Here is a 16862-nt window from a genome sequence, read left to right as displayed (position 1 = left end):
TTTTTGTGCTAATAGGAGCCAAGCTAAGTTGAGCTAAACTAAGGCTGTGCAGACCTGCATCGGGCGCCCATGCAGCTCCTCTCCACAGCTTTTACATTGAAAAGTTGACAGTGTTTAGCTTTAGTCCAAAGTCCACCAAACAGAGACGGCATGGGGTGATCATGGACCTTCTGAACAGCTGTTTCATATCTGAGAATTATTCTTTGAGCTTTTGTTTGTGTTACTATTTTACTTCTTTAGTTCTTGTGTTGTCATGCAGGGGTTGCTTTTAAAGAAAACATTTTGGTTCCCCCCTCTGTCAGCTTTTTTGCGTCTCAGTCTCACAGCAATAATTTGTGTTCATTACAGCAATTTGCAAGCAGCCATGACTTCACTTACTGTTTACTACTAATTAATGTGGACAGAAAAATGAAGTCCAGGCATATTTATGAAAACAATGTGTATTTTTTGAAAGTTTGGATAGATAAACCTAATCTTCATTTTTCACAATTTTTCTTGCGAAGCCAACTCAAAGACCAAACAGCAGAAATTGGTTTTCCCAGCACACCAGAGAACAAGAAGCAGTCAGCTGCATGGAAATACTGACATCATACCTGTCTGCATGCAGAATTGCTGTTCATTAGCCTGCCACTTAGATCCCGAGGCCAAGTCGCTCCAGCAACATGAAAAGCTCAGACAACCCCGACGAAGTTTCTTATTACTTGCTGTTTTTCTGTTCCTCGGTCAACCTCCTTTCATCTTGGTTAGTCAGCTCCTAGTCATGTATAATACTAACAAGTGGAGCTGTGATTTGTATCTGCTCCATTCTTCTTGTTTCTCTGAAAACTTGGGAAATAGGATTAATGCTTTCCAGTGGACATGACTTTCAAAACCCGAAGCATATCCGTGTCAAACAATCCCACTGTTTCCCTGAAAAGATGCTGAAGGAGCTATAAAAGTGGTTCCATATGATTGACTGAAATGTGATTTATCCAGTCACCATCAGCATAATTTACTGGCTGGCATGTATTTTGCCTACCATTTGGCAAAAGCTTGATATATGATGTGCTCCAAAACTAACAAGACTGAAATGAAGTGTGTGTGTGTGTGTGTGTGTGTGTGTGTGTGTGTGTGTGTGGGGGGGGGGGGGGGGGGGGGGGGGGGTCAACCAGTCACAAGAATCAGCTTTTTTTTGGACTCCCTCTCTGTTGCGATCACTTGAGGGCAAATTGAATGTAGTAACAACACTCCACAGTGGATTTTGTGGCCAAGTAATTGTAACTTGCCTTTTGAAAAGATGCCAGCTTGGTCTTTGTGGTCTTTGTGGGTGAGACTGATGGGCACTGAAAAAATGCTAGGGGCTAAGCTGGTGAGACTGACAAAATAACGTGTACGGCAGTGTGATTATTGAAAAAAGGAAGAAGGAATTCGTGAGAAAACAGAAATTTGTGGTGCTTTTGTTTCATTATAGCCCACCTGAATACAGGCTAGACGGGCGCGTCACTGCAACTCCTCATCTGGGACTCTCCTCAGCTCTTTCTGGGACAGTGGCGCGGCTGCCCCTCTGTTGGTCTTCCTTGGTCTCTTGTGTTCTGGGGGCCTCTGGATGTCTGGAGTTTTGATCTCCTCCATACCTGCTTCATGTCCTGGAGGATGGAGCTGTGGCCCCCCCACACCCTCTAGCAGATCATTACATGAAGGAACCTTTTAAAAAAAAAACCAAAAAAAAAACAAACGTGTCCATGCTCACAGGTGTACACACTGGTGATCACACCCACAAACTACACCCTTTTTGGCTCCTACCTCAAAGCACACTGTGTTCTGTTGATCTTATGTGCTGCACAATAATGTTTAATATTTAGTATTTACTGTCATATTCCCATATATCATTGTGATGTTGTTTATTCTATTACTCTTGTTCTCTTCTGCTTGTTTTCTTTTTTCTTTCTCAGCAGGTGATCCAGGTGATTGATATATGCATTTTTTTTTCTGCTCATTCTGTTGGGTTTTGTCTTTTGCCCTTCTCCCCCGTCCCTCTTCTCAGCTGTTTCTCTTTCCCTCTTTCTTTCTCCCCTTCTTTCCCCCAGTCAAGTCTGTCCCGTATTCAGTAAGTGAAAATAAAATAAACAATAAAAGGTGAATCAAATGGACCATTATGGCAAGGCTGGGATGGTCAATTTGGTAAAGTAAATCTGTTGGGCATCTTTGTTTGCCTTTAGACAACAATTCTGATGGCAAAAGAGCCAAACGGGACAGGCAAAAGAAAAAAAAAGAAAAAAAAAAAAAAGAATACAGGCTAGACACGACTGAAGCTCAAAATATATTTGGGCTGTGTAAAATAGGTCTAACTTTTTCTAATCTAACATAATTTAAGAAAAGAAAAAATAGAAGAATAGAAATGAAGTTTTTGGGTTTTTTCTCTCCTCTTGTTAGAGATTTTACTTTTGCAAATAATGACAATGATATTTCTTGAGGGTATATGACATAACTCTGTACCACACATGACATGTCAAAAATAAAAGTGCTGATCAGGCATGAATGTCTGGTGCTATGCCTGAATATGACTGAACCACCAACACCTCCACCAGTGGCTCAGGGTCTGACCGATGTTCCAAATAAGCATAATATACTTATTGTTATCTTCACAATTTGTTAATCCTTCATCTTGTCGTTGCTTTTGTTTGAGGTGAAGGAACCATCCTCAAGAGCTGGAAAATGGAGGAAATGTAGAAGAGATAAAAACTGCAGTTCCTCGAGTCGCCACTTAAAAGTCAGTCCCATTGACTCCCAACATTAAAAAGCATGTTTACAGCCTGGTACAAAAAAAATGTACTGCCTTTGCTAGCCCTCCTACTTCTTATTAGATGCAAATTGTATAAATGTGAAAATCTTAATTGACTTCCTTCTTATCATATTCGCAAAATTTTCAGAAAATTTGACCAACAAATTAACTTTGAGGTCAAGTTAAACAATATTTAAACTCGTCTAAGAAAATTCTTGAAAATCCTGTGTCTGTCCCCTTCTGGCTGCCTCTGCCTCAATTTTATCCCACAACTTAGACATTTACATTATTCACACTCTCATTACACATACATATAGGATCTTGGGGGTGGGCACAATCACGGAGTCCAAATTACCATCAGGGTGTACACCTCACCCCTGGCGTCGTTGCCCACCTCTCAATTTTAAATACACTTAGACATTGAGGGCTATCAGGAGGGACTATGCACTTACCTGCTGCTCTCTGGCAGGTAGCTCCATGCCCTCCTGGGTTTTAAATGCACCTTAGAACACACATGCATCAACACTACAATGAGCGGGTGGAGGGAGGTTTGGAGTCTTCTCCCACCCCCATTCTCTGCGGCCTGCTGGAGCGGGGGGGCTAGGAGGAGTTGGCCGTCCGACTGCGGTCTGGAGTGTGGGGCCTCCCTGCTGCTACGGAGTCGAGGTGGTCTGCCTCTCCCCACCGCAGGGAAAAGGGTAACACCACCTGGGTCTGGGTGCAGTTCCCCCCTCCAGGGGCAAGGGTACCTAGACCCGGTTTGTAGAGTACGCTTGGGGAGTGTGATCGTGTGTACAGCGTCTCTTTATGTCTGTCTCCACGTTGGTTGAGTGTGGAGTAAGTGCATATGAGAGCATGAGGGTGGGAATGGATGTTTGCGTCTGTGTGTGCCTGTATGTCTGTGTCTATATGTCAGGTTGGGTATCAGACGCCACCTCTCTGGGGACACCTCAGGCCCTCCAAGGTTTGGAGGCCCATCTCCACCCACCACCACTTCCCCTGCCAGTGGCGGACTCCCTCAGGTGTCGGTGCGTTGGTGGTTCTTTGTGTCTGGGGATGGGCGTCCAGGTACACACCGGCTCACTCCTTGGCGGCCGCTTATCGGGGCCTGGAGCCTGGGGCTCGCTCGGGCCCCTTCGGAGGTGGGGTGCCCCCGGCCTCTCGGCCTGGGGCTCGGTCACTCAGGCACAGCTGGCGGCCGGCGGAGCTCATGGGCGCGTCACTGCAACTCCCCCTGGCTTCTGCTCCGCGGCTGCTGAGTGAGCCCTCATCTGGGACTCTCCTCAGCTCTTTCTGGGACAGTGGCGCGGCTGCCCCTCTGTTGGTCTTCCATGGTCTCTTGTGTTCTGGGGGCCTCTGGATGTCTGGAGTTTTGATCTCCTCCATACCTGCTTCACACCCTGGAGGACGGGGCTGTGGCCCCCCCACACTCCCTAGCAGATCGTTACATGGAGAAACCTTTGGAATACAAGCGCGCTGATCCACACAGGTATGCACACGGGTGTTCACTGCTCGTAGACCCAAATTACACCTTTCTTGGCTGCTACTTCGAAGCACATCTGTCCTGCGTGCTGCACAACAACATTGAATATTTAGTATTTACTGCTGTTTACACTTAGCTAGATTAACGCGATGGTGTTGTGTTTAGTATGTTGCTTTGTTTTGTTTTTTTTTTGTCTTTTTTGCTTGTTTTCTATTCTTCTCTCAACAGGTGATCCAGGAGATCTTTATTTTTTTTCTCCCCCCCCCCTTTCTCACTGTCCCTCTCCCCTTCTGTTTTTCCTTTCCTTCCTCTTTCTTTCTCCCTTTCCTATCCCTCACTCATGTCTGTCCCGTCTGTAACATCTGAAAATAAAATATAATAAATAATAAAAACAAAGATCGACCAAATGGACCAATACAGCAATGCCACGATGATCCATTTGGCAAAGTAAATCCATTGGGTATCCTTGTTGGTCTTCAGACAACAATTCTGATGGCTAAAGAACCAAATGGGACAGGCAAAAAAAAAAAAAAAAGAAAATCCTGTGTCACCTAATTGTCATGTTAACAGTGTTGGCTGTCCATTCTGCCCATGCGCCCGGCTGGTGTTGTGGCTATCCCTCTATAAGAACTGAGGGTGGTTTTTTTTTTATTACTCATCCATCTGGAGTTAGGGGAGTGGTGACGTTGACTGAAAAGTCCTTTAATTAGTGCCATCAGGTCTCATCCTCTACTTGAGGTTATCAAACTTCAGTGCATGTGCATTTTTTCATGGATTATCTGACCAATATGCTGGCTTGCTGTGTGCTTACATACCATCCCAGAAGTCTGCCCTTCAGTTTGGGTGAGCAAAATTCTAGTAGTTTACTGATCTTTAAGTTTCTCTGTACTGCATTCTTACATTTTATGAAAGGAGCTTGCTAACCAGGCTTGCTAACACTGGGTGATATCTTAGCACCAAACTAAAACTAATCAGATAAGAGCAAAACCATTCTGGAAACTCAGTGAAACTAAAGTGAAGACAAAAATTCAAAATTAATTAGAATAAAAAGCACTTATAAATTACAAAACACTAACAACTGTAATAGAGACATACCAGCTGATCACACCTGATCAGACACACTTGATCCTCAGCTATTTCTGAATTTTCTGCTTTGATTTAAAAAACAAACAAACAGATGCATTCTGCATTTCTACACGGCTTATACTTTGCCTCTTGCCAGTATACCCAGCCACAAACATTTTCTTTTTTTTTTTTTTTTCACAAACATTTTCACTGGGAGTGACAAGGATGGACAAGAGTTGAAATGAGTACATCAGAGGGACAGCTCAGGTTGAACAGCTTGAAGACAAAGTAAGAGTGGTAAGTGCAGACGAGGGCTGGTGGAGAAGATATAGTGGATATGTTGGACAAAGGAAGTTGGAGCTGCCAGGCATTAGGACAAGAGGAAGACCTCAGGGGAAGTTCATGGATTAAAACGAAGGAGGAAATGCAGAAGGTTGGTGTAACAGAAGAGGATGCTAGAGATATGCTGAGATGGGTCCACTTTAGTGACCTTCAAAGGGATCAACTGAATGAAGAAGATAAAGAAAGTTGTATTGTACAAGACTGTAATACTCAACATACTGTTGAGTTGCCCTGACTCCCCAGTTGTGGAAGCGCAAGAGTTGACAATACTATCCAGCCTCCACATAAGGAAGTCACGACTTGTCCTGTTTGCCACTCTTCAAAAGCAAAAATTATTCCTAACATTCACTTTTTGTTTGCTCTGTGTTTGCCAAAATGTCAAAGGCAGAAAAAAGGTCCTGTGAGGCAGTCTCGGTTATATCTGAGAAACTCAAAAGAAGAAATATCTAGGTAGACGTATATACTGTACCACTAGCTCTGAGTATATAGCGGGTCAGCTTTCTGTACTTGTAGACTGCACTTTTAAGATTGGGGCTGATGAAAGATTTTAGTTATATGATGTCATTACATGAAACAATGCAATCTAAGTGCCAGTTACAGCTGTGGGATAAGTAGGATAAAGGTACTAACGTGATGGAGTGGAACTGTGTATACGTTCCCAGTGACAACATACATATGGTGTACATAGTATAGGTTATAGATCAGTCAACGCTGCCTGAAGTACTTCCTCACAGTGAAACAAGCAAACCCACTGATTCCTGTTGGAACCAGTTTCTTAATGTGGTGACGAGCTATTTGCTCTCTCATGACCACCTCTGAATTTTTCTGTCTGGCTGTTGATCCCGTCGTCTCAGAGCCTGCTTTGAGTTGGGCCTGCAACTCGAATGTTTTTCTCCATCTTTGGAGGACAGTTTGAGAGTTTGGCAATGAGGCTATGAGCAGAGCAAGGAAAGGAATCTACAAAAGCCTGGAGAAGACATTCTTGACTTTATCCCTTCATTAAAACTAAGAGATGGTGTGAAAGGCAGAAGATCTGGTACAGATTTGTCAAGAAATCATTTAAATTTCCCACTTTGAGGAGTGTGTTTGTAGTTGAATTTAATAGCAAATACGTAAGTTGTTCAATTAACTGTCAAAGTAAAACTTAGTCATTAGACTTGACCTTCTCAGAACAATGCAAGAAAAAAATAATTTTTCAGTTGAAAACTGAATTTGAAGTAAAGTTGTTTTTCTGAAGTAAAACAGTAAGAAAAAGGAGCCCTCACAAATACCAGAACTACGTTTTCAAAATAATGTAAATGGCTAAAGAAGTAAAGTATTGTAATTAGCACTGTATGCCACTCAAATCATTTACTGTAGCATGCCATGTGGCACGGCCTGTGAAAAAACAATAAAAAATACTGGTTGAGCCACTTTTTGGGTTGGAGAAGCATTCGAATACAGTTAATTCAGTTTGTCACAGCATGTTTTCTTTTAGTGAAGTCAGACCAATTACCCAGCAACCCAAAGCATGCCAGTTCCACGTGATAGCACAGGAAAAAGATCGTTAGCTGCTAACCGCCTTTACCAACATTTGCTGTGGTCATTAAGTCTGTATGGCGAGGAAAGAAACAAGAGGGATTTGTATGGGGAGGATAAAAAAGCCTCCAGTTAGTGCTTTAAGCACCCTTTCTTGCGTTGTCTGTTAGTGTAGTGTTAATACATCAGCATGTTGAATGTGAATGGACAACAGTGGGACCTGAAGCTGACGTGTAGATCTCTCCCTGTTTGAAGTGTGATGCAATCGTCTAGGTTCTCAGACCTATTCATTATTTTTTTTTACCAGACTTTAGTTCAGGACACATTTATGTACTGGTGTGCTGTTAGACACTGATTGAGATGTAAAATGATTCCAGATGTGTTGTTATTATGCACTGGTGCACTCATTCTCCCGAGACCTACATAGGTGCTGATTTCCTAGATATGCTTGAATGACAGTCGCACAAAGAATTGTTTTGCTTTCAATCAAGCCAGTATAAAACCATGAATAATTAGCCAGCTCTGTGGTGGTGACCTTAATACAACATGCTCTTCTGGCTGCATTCAGCCTTGTCCTTAAATGACCCAGTAAGCTCAGCCTCCTAATTATCGTTATTGCGAGTGAAGAAACCCACCATGTTGGTAAACTGGTTAGCCTCAGACTAGTGGTTTCCTGCTTTGGTGCATTGGTGTTGGTTAAAAGGACGATCAACTCATCACCAAGCAGACAATAAAACAGCTGGGAGGAATTACTTTAGTGCGGCATGCGGAAAATCTGATAATCTAGCTCATCTAATCTATCGCCTAACTACTGCAGTTTAACATTCCTCAATAGAGTGAACTTTTTCCCAGCCTTTTGCTTTCTCTGTAGAGACCTAAACAACAAGGTGGAATGCAGTGCATTTATTAATACCAAAAGTATATTAGTATATAAAAATAGCCACCTATTTCAGGATCAGATGCTAAGGCTGGATGCTGCCATACCTTTGTAGTGCTTCTAACACATGAAGTAATAAATAATAATAATGATCTTTTGCCCTATAGTAATTCTAAATCGTATGGAAGGCGCTGTTGCAAAGACACAAGTGTTATACCATAAAAAACAAACATTCCGATGCAGTGCTTGTGATATATGAATGGCACGATTTTGCTAAGTGGCAAAACAAATCCTATTTTTCCATGCTTTTCCAGTTTTAATACTGGACCCTCCTGCTCAGTAAAAATTTTCAGCTAAAAATGTTAAGCTGAGATAACCCAGATGACATCATCATAGTTAATTTCTCAGACATGGAAAAAAACTCCTCCAGAGCCACACAAGACATTAAATGACTGTTTTCACAAGCTGAAAAAAATCTATCAATAGAGCTACTGTGAACAGCTTTTCTGCTCAGGAGTATAATGTTACCTTTAACAGTATTGGAGTAATTACATTTATGAAAAATGGTGACTATAATCTATAACTGTTTACTTTTTCTGAATTTCTGCAGTCTGTTAGTCAACTCCTACATGAGGCCTGGCTGAGGTCTGAGGTCTGTATTGCACTTACAAACACCTGAAGATAACTGTGATTGGACTACATTTAAAATATCAGAAAACATGTCAGTATTAGCTTTGTGCATCCTTACGGCGCTCTAAAATAATTTCATCCATGTGTGCTAGTGTGTTTACTGCAATTCAATTCAATTCAATTCAATTTTATTTATATAGCGCCAAATCACAACAAAAGTCGCCTCAAGGCGCTTCATAGATACTGCACATGATGATATTACAACAATGATGACTTAAATAGTCTATATATGTAATGGGTATATCTAATGTAATGAGTGCTTACAGTTAGGTTCATAGAAGTATTCAAACAACTGTTCACACTATCACTTTAAAATAAAAAAAGTCAAGAGTGGACTGAAGTGCAGAGTTTCAGTTTTAATTCAAGGAGTTTAACTAAAGTATTAAGAATTACAGTAATTTTCATACATAGTCTCAGAGCCTTAAAAGTTATTGGACAGTTGTCTGAAAAGCCGTTATGCAAAAACTGTAGGTGTGTTGATTGCACTGGATAGCCCACCATCACCAAAAGGCCTGAAACATGGAAGAAGATAATAAAAACGCACGATGACAGAATTATTTCCATTTTTAAGAAAAACAATGCCACAACATCTTAACCTAGTCAAGAACACTCCCAAGGTGGTGGGTATATCACTGTCATGCAATCATGACAGATGCAAGTATGCAATCATGAGATGTCTTCATGAACGTAAACAGAGTTTACAACAAGGTAAAAAGCACTGATTTATATTCAAAAACAAGAAGGAGAGATTCAAGTTTTCCTGAAAACATCTAAAACAGCCGGCATGGTTCTGGAAAAAAATCTTTGGACTTATGAAACCAGAATGATGGGGAAAATATGGAGAAGAAAAGAAACAGACCAGGATCCAAAGGATACCACATGATCTGTCAAACATGCTGGAGACAGTGTTATGCATGGTCATGTATAGCTGCCAGGGGAACTGAGCCACTCGTGTTTATTGATGATGTGACCACTGTTAGAAGTAGCAGGTTCACCCAGATGATGACAAACTAATCAGACGTTGCTTCATGGCGCAAATGAATGATGACACAAAGGATACTGGAAAAGAGCTTCTCAAAGCAAATAACAGAGGTTATTCTTCAGTGGCCACCCAATAGAACAGGTTCTCCATTACTAAATGCCAAACAATAGTTACATTTAACAGTGTTACGTCCCTCTGAAGCCCCTAATCATCTCAATGTTTTCAGCTGGTGCTAATTGGCCACACCTAGTCAGGTGTGGATAAAAGTATACCTGAGGCAAGCTTCCCAGGAGCTCACTTGTCTTTACCTTGGTGGCATCAGCCATTTCACCCAGCCTGCTATGCCATTTTAAGATAAAACCTCGTCTGACTAACACTCTGGTATCCGTCTCCTTTTTTTTAATGTTGCGGCTTTTGAGCCGGGTTGTAACAAACAGTAACTAGTTTGTCCAGTTATTAGTATCTGAAAATGTGTGCAACAATTCAGAAATATAAAAGAATCTTGAACAGATGATATGAACACTTTTGCCAAACTCTTTGAATTAAAGTTGAAAGTCTGCACTTCAGTTACATGTTGACAGTTTGATTTAAAGTCTGCTGTGGTGCTGTAAAAAGTCTGAATTACAAGAACTGTATCAATATCCAAATATGGACCTAGCTGTGTGTTTAACTCTGTTTTTTATATTTGGAAATAAATGAGGCACTATATTAAATATGTACTCTGATATTAAACTGCTAGAGTTTCCATGGCTTATAGACCCACATACAGTGTTCTCCACTTTTATCCACTTTATCATCTCGCTCACTTTATCAACTTTCAATATAATTGCTGCATATCAAGATTACTACACATGTATGAAAAAAAACAAAACAGGACTTTAGGAGAGGCTTCCTATCAAATGTTTTATTTATTTGCCATAAGCTTTGGTTTTCACTTCATTCCTCTGTTGGCCTTGGAACAAGGGCCAAGAAGACTGGAAACCCCTGGAGTTTAATGGTGGGAAGTACATTAAAGAGTTTTAGGTGATCCAGAAGAAAAAGAAAAAAAATGGATCTTTTTGCTTTCTTGCTGCTGAGTCATTGTCTGTTAATCTAACTTTGTGTCTGGTCAAAGGCAGATCCCATTCTTTTTGTGCCAAACTTTTGAGTTTGCCCTTTAAGCTCAAAGTGTCACAGAACTGTTGAACTGCCATAAATATTAGGGCTGTGGCATGGTTATTGGTGCCAGACATGCTGGTCTGATTATTTCAGAAACTGCTGATATACTGGGATTTTACCCCACAATCATCTCTTGGGTTTACAGAGAATGGTCCAAAAAACGAGAAAATATCCTGTGAATTGCAGTTCTCTGTGATGTTGATGCCAAAGGTCAGAGGACAAAGACCAGACTGCTTTGAGCTGATCTGAAGGCAACCATAATTCAAATAATCATTTGTTACAACCAATATATCCAGAATAGCATCACTGATAAGGTCATAATTTGGTGTCAAAAACATGAAAGCATGGATCCATACTGTCTTATTTCACCAGTTCAGACTAGCGTTGTGATAGTGTGGGGATAGTTTATTGGCCTATAGTCCCCTTAATACCAGCTGAGCACCATTTAAACACCACAGCCTACTTGAGTATTGTTTCTGACCATGTCCATCCCTTTATCATGATAGTGTACCATCATCTGATGGATTGTTCCAGCTGGATAACACACCATGTCACAAAGCTCAGATTATCTCTGGTTTCTTGAACATGACAATGAGTTCTCTGTAGAAACTCAGTTCACTGTAACAAAATACAGTAAGTTCCAACACAAAGATGTTACTCTTTCATTTGTGAACCTGTAGTTCTTCTGCAGTCGAGCTATAAATTGATCCAGGCTATGAAAAAGAACACAAATGAGTGATAAAATTAAGCAAACAGCAGTTCATTTGGTAGGAGTAGTATTGCAGCATGGATTCAGGAATCTGGTTGTAACAAGAGGGGACCAAATAAATATTGGCTTTGAACACTGTACAAGTGTTAAATCTCTGTATTCACACATTCAAATGACATTAATATAGCTAAAAATAATATTAACAGCATGCACATTTAAGTATATTTGTACTTCTATAGCACATGTAGTATATTCTGGACAAGGGTATATTTCCAAAATTAAGCAGAACAACTTTAGTCACTGTAGTCATATTCTGAAAAAAGAGAGCTGAAATGCACTCCTTTGTGCACCCCCTGGTCTTTCTCTTTTTTAAATATTTTTGCTTTGTTATGTTAGATCCAGTGGATAAGTGTCTTAAATGGTCGCCCCATGGTCGCCCCATGATCGGAAGGTCGGCGGTTCGAATCCACTTAACGGCTACCCTGAGGTACCCCTGAGCAAGGTACCGTCCCTACACACTGCTCCCCGGGCGCCTGCTTAGTGGGCTGCCCACTGCTTCACTGAGTGAATGGGTCAAATGCAGAGAAAAACAAGTAATTTCCCCATGGGGATCAATAAAGTATCCATTATTATTATTATTAAATCTGAATTCTATCTTAAGGCCACCAGGTGGCGATAGCTGTGGTTCCATGAAGATTTTCCGTTCTCTAGAAGTCTATGGGAAGATGGCTTCAAGGAAGCAATGTCCATTTTTTTTATACCGTCCATGATGTGTGTGTATAATTGGTCAGTTACCTTAGTATCTGCAAAATTATTTAACCACCTAGCATGATACTCTGGACATAAAATGGCATTTAAGCCAAGAAAAAAAGATCTATTCTGTGTGCAAATTGTATTAAAAATGCAGCTTTTTTTTTACAGTGTGTCTGATGTCTCATAGATATTGTTATCACAAACTAATAATAATGTAAACACAAAACCATTTTTCTTCCCTTAAAATTTCAAATGATCACATCAGTGGTTAGTGCTAATTAGCTAACGGTAGCTAACTATTATCATGGTGTGCCACTTGTTAATTTTAGGGTTTAAATGTTATACAACTTTAGTCAAACCAAAAATTGTTACCAATATCAGAATAACAGACCAATCACTGAGCTGTGTAAACCAGGGGTAGGCAATTGATTTGCCCAAGGGTCACAGTTAGTGCCTAATTGTAACACTGACTCTTCCCAGTTAAAGTTTATTAAGAGATAAAATCAGCATTAAGGACTAGCTAAATCTGGTACAAAGCCTCTTTCCATTCTTTATGTGTATAATCTATTTTGCGCACAGTCCCTGAAATTCACAAAATTGAAAAATGAGTAGAATTGAGTTCAGGTTATTGATGCGGCCCTCCATTTTGTTACTGTTAGAACAGGAACAAATCTAGAAGTTTCCGTCTGAATTTGTAGATAGCTACAGATTTACAGTTTATATAGTTAATTGATATATTCTCAGAAATAGATTGCATGTCATTGCCAGCTTGACCCCATTCAGTCACAAACCTATAGCACACTGATTGCCATTTTATTGTTGTCTTGGTGCACCAAAGTCACTTTGAAGCAACTGACCGTGATTAGTTATGGAACTGGTGGATTTCAAAGGCAACAGGATGGCATGTTCATCCTACACAGTTATAATAATTTTGGTCATACTGTGGTCTCCAATCACTTTTTTCCGTAGCGTGACTGTAATATTAGTATCTCTGTTTTGAATTTAGGCTAAACCTTATAAAAATAACTGACAGGCAGAGGAAGAGGAGGCCAAATTTACTCTCCAGGTGGATGTTCCAAAGTAGAAATGTGACTTCATTTATAAACTATGAATAAATAATCCAAATGCCAATTCTTGATATCACAAGCAAGGCTGTGCACAACCAACACGAGCCACTGCAGATATTTTCTTTACATTTTAGGGGTAAAACAAGCATTCATTGTTGTATCCTGCAGTATTTCTAACGCTGAGAAAATGTGGACGTGCACTCATTTTCTAATGTGAATAAGTTCATGTTATTCCAAAGTCAGGAATGGAAGCTGTCTGACATTCATTTGACTGGAAATTGAGCTATTGCCTAAAAAACTAGACAGTGAGTCAAAATCGTGTCTCAGTTCCGTGAAACAAGGCCGTCAAAGCCGTCCAGAGGAATTAAAGGATGAATTTTTATATGACTGTAACTGACAGATTCCTTTTCTTGCACCTATTCATGCAGGTCAGGTAGCAGTAGGTCAGTGAGAATTTACAGCCACCCCCCTCCCTGGGTAATTTGCAGCTTACATTACACACTTTGAACTATGAAAAGTGCCAAACCACAGGTATTTCAGCCCCATGTTGTGAAATGGTCAAAGGACTCGGTCTTGTAATGTGTTTTCAGGAATGTTTGTCAAACGAGGGAGTGTGATGTTGAACAGAAAAACCATGTGACCACTGCAAAAAGTTGAATTCCTTCCTGCTTGTGCGTTCGATGAAGCCACAAAGCCCTGTTTTATTTCTGTGCTTGGCTTAATATTTGGATTAATATCTTTAAAACAGGCTTGCTTCGACACTTCGCCAACCAGACCAGGATGCTGCATTTGCCAACATCAGAAACTGAATATTGATCCCAGATTCTGTCTATTACTGGTTTAAAAGCACACTCTCAGACACAATACAGGAACAAACACACACCAGCTTTACTCCTATCCAGTGTTTCTCAGAAACTATTAACACAAACAGGCTCCAGCCATAACACCAAAACCCACTGTACTCTTTACAAGGTACAACATAAAACACTGATGCGCACATTTCTTGACAGGCAAGAAAAATGATTTTATGGATGTGTGTTTGTGTGCACATCCAAAAACAGCAAATCTGAGCCAGCCAGAAGTAAAGGCTGTATAAAAGGCCAGCAGCTGAAGCAGACAGTGCAAACAATTCCCAGAATTCCTCTGAGGAGCAGAATAAACTGACCCTGGCCTTCTTCTGCCACACAGGCTGAGACACTGACGCCTCGGCGTTGTTGGGTCTAGCCTGTTATTACCGAGCATGGAGATGTGCCTGAATTTACTCACAGTCTTGCATTAACTTGTCAGTCTTTCACTTTTAGGTGGTGCAGACAGAGCATGTGCAGGGTTTTTTTTCTCCTCTACATGCTGTGAGTTTCTACTCCTTACAGTAGAGTCAATTCACAGATACTTCACCCTGAGACATAATTAAAGGCTGAAGTAAATCTGCACAGCTGGCGGTACATGCACACTGTTAACCCCGGAGCATCAATTTTTGCTGTTTTACTCACAAGGTGCTTTTTGGTTTTTGTGCCACGACACACCAGCTTAAAGTGAAAAGGATTCGACACTCCTACCTCAACAAATAGGGTACTGTTGTGAAAGAGTGTGCTTTAAGTAGTCATTTGTAACCAGAACTAGTACATACAATTTCTCTCAATACTAAAATTCCAAAACTAGGGGCACCGGTGTAGTTCCCTGGATTTAATAGGCCATTGACTTTTGAATCTGCCCCAGGCCATTCACTACACCTCTACCCCCTCCTCTCTCATGCTAAAATGGTTTATTTTATTATCTTTACCCATACAGTTGGAACAGAATTGGCTGAATTGAATGAAATCATTGAAAACAATGAAAGCCAAGGTCAAATGGTTAGCCAGCCTAAGTACTCGTGTGTCCCCCAAGGCATAGTATATTGTTGTCAAGTTTGAAGACAATCCTGCCCTGGTTCTCGGCTTATAGGCTCCAGTCCCTCTGAGACCCTAATAAGGACAAGCAGAAGAGCATGAAAGCTGCACTACTGTACTGGGTATTGAGAAGTGTTTGAGCAAGTTGTTACTCATAGGGTTGCTCTGATTGTTGGGGTTCACTATATTATTGTAGGGTATTTACTTTACAATAATACAGAGAAAGGTACCTTAAATCACCTTGAGGTGAACTGAACTTGTATTGCTATTGGTAGCAACTACATCTGGAATTGTGATAGCCTAGTTTTAGTGCAACCTATGAACTTTTCCTAAACTAACTTAAACTCTTTCAGTGCCCAAACCTAAAAAAAGAACAAAACAAAAACAATCCAAACTAAAATGGTAAATGGCCTGTATTTATATAGCGCTTTACTAGTCCCTAAGGACCCCAAAGCACTTTACATATCCAGTCATTCACACACTGGTGATGGCAAGCTACATTGTAGCCACAGCTGCCCTGGGGCGCACTGACAGAGGTGAGGCTGCCGGACACTGGCGCCACCGGGCCCTCTGACCACCACCAGTAGGCAACGGGTGAAGTGTCTTGCCCAAGGACACAACGACCGAGACTGTCCAAGCCGGGGCTCCAACCGGCAACCTTCCGATTACAAGGCAAACGCCCAACTCTTGAGCCACAATCACCCTAGAAACTAGAACTGAGACATACCATAACTCCTCTGTGTTGTGTGCAGTGATTATTTTTTCTTTTAGGCCCACCTGGAACTGACAGACACAGACAATAGGCTCTGTGGTGAATAAAATATGATGATCTGCTCATCAAGAAAATATCATCCTCAAGTGATGTGACTTAAATGATCTTCAAAGTGTTACCACCATTGAAATCCTGTCACTGTGATGTTGGATGCTTGCAACAATGTCTGTGGTCTCATTTAGCTTCTGCCTACTGAAAAAAACCTTCCCTGTGGAAGATGTAATTGCTTCAGAATTCACAATTAGGGTATTTAATCGCGTATTTCATCTTTTTAATGGAATGTGTAAATGCATATAATTCAATTAGTTTCTATTTTTTAAAGTTACAAGGCTTATGGTCAAATTTCAGCCAATAAATCATTGAGTTAGCCATGAAGACCTTGGTGCATGGAAGCCTAATTTTAATGACTTGCAAACATGACCCGAGTCTACGTTTAATCAGAATCTATTCAAAACCTTTCAAGCAATAATGTTAACAGATAAATGACACGCACGAAAGCAAACGTTCTATATTAACTGTTGTTTGCCTATTGTGCAAGCAGTTGGAACAAGATTTTGCTACTAACCCTAAAGCAACTATGACTAAACACTATTATTTGTGTTGTAACTGATTTTCCAGTTTTTACATTTTGTCACTAACAGGGTGCTATATTTCAACAAGACGTCACTAGTTGAGGGGCTGTGTTCATCTGCTGTGTAGTACTGATGCTGTCATTTAACTATCACAATGGACAACTAATGTCCTTTACATACATAAAGACATGTATCAACAAAGGATACGGTGACATTCAAGTTCCACT

The sequence above is a fragment of the Aulonocara sp. 'chitande type north' Nkhata Bay genome, linkage group LG23, assembly GCF_057382095.1.
Source record: "Aulonocara sp. 'chitande type north' Nkhata Bay isolate Kocher_YH1m ecotype deep benthic linkage group LG23, A_spYH_male_GT1.1, whole genome shotgun sequence".
Classification (NCBI taxonomy): domain Eukaryota; kingdom Metazoa; phylum Chordata; class Actinopteri; order Cichliformes; family Cichlidae; genus Aulonocara; species Aulonocara sp. 'chitande type north' Nkhata Bay.
The sequence above is the reverse complement of the archived record's forward strand: the minus strand, read 5'-3'. Positions refer to the sequence as shown.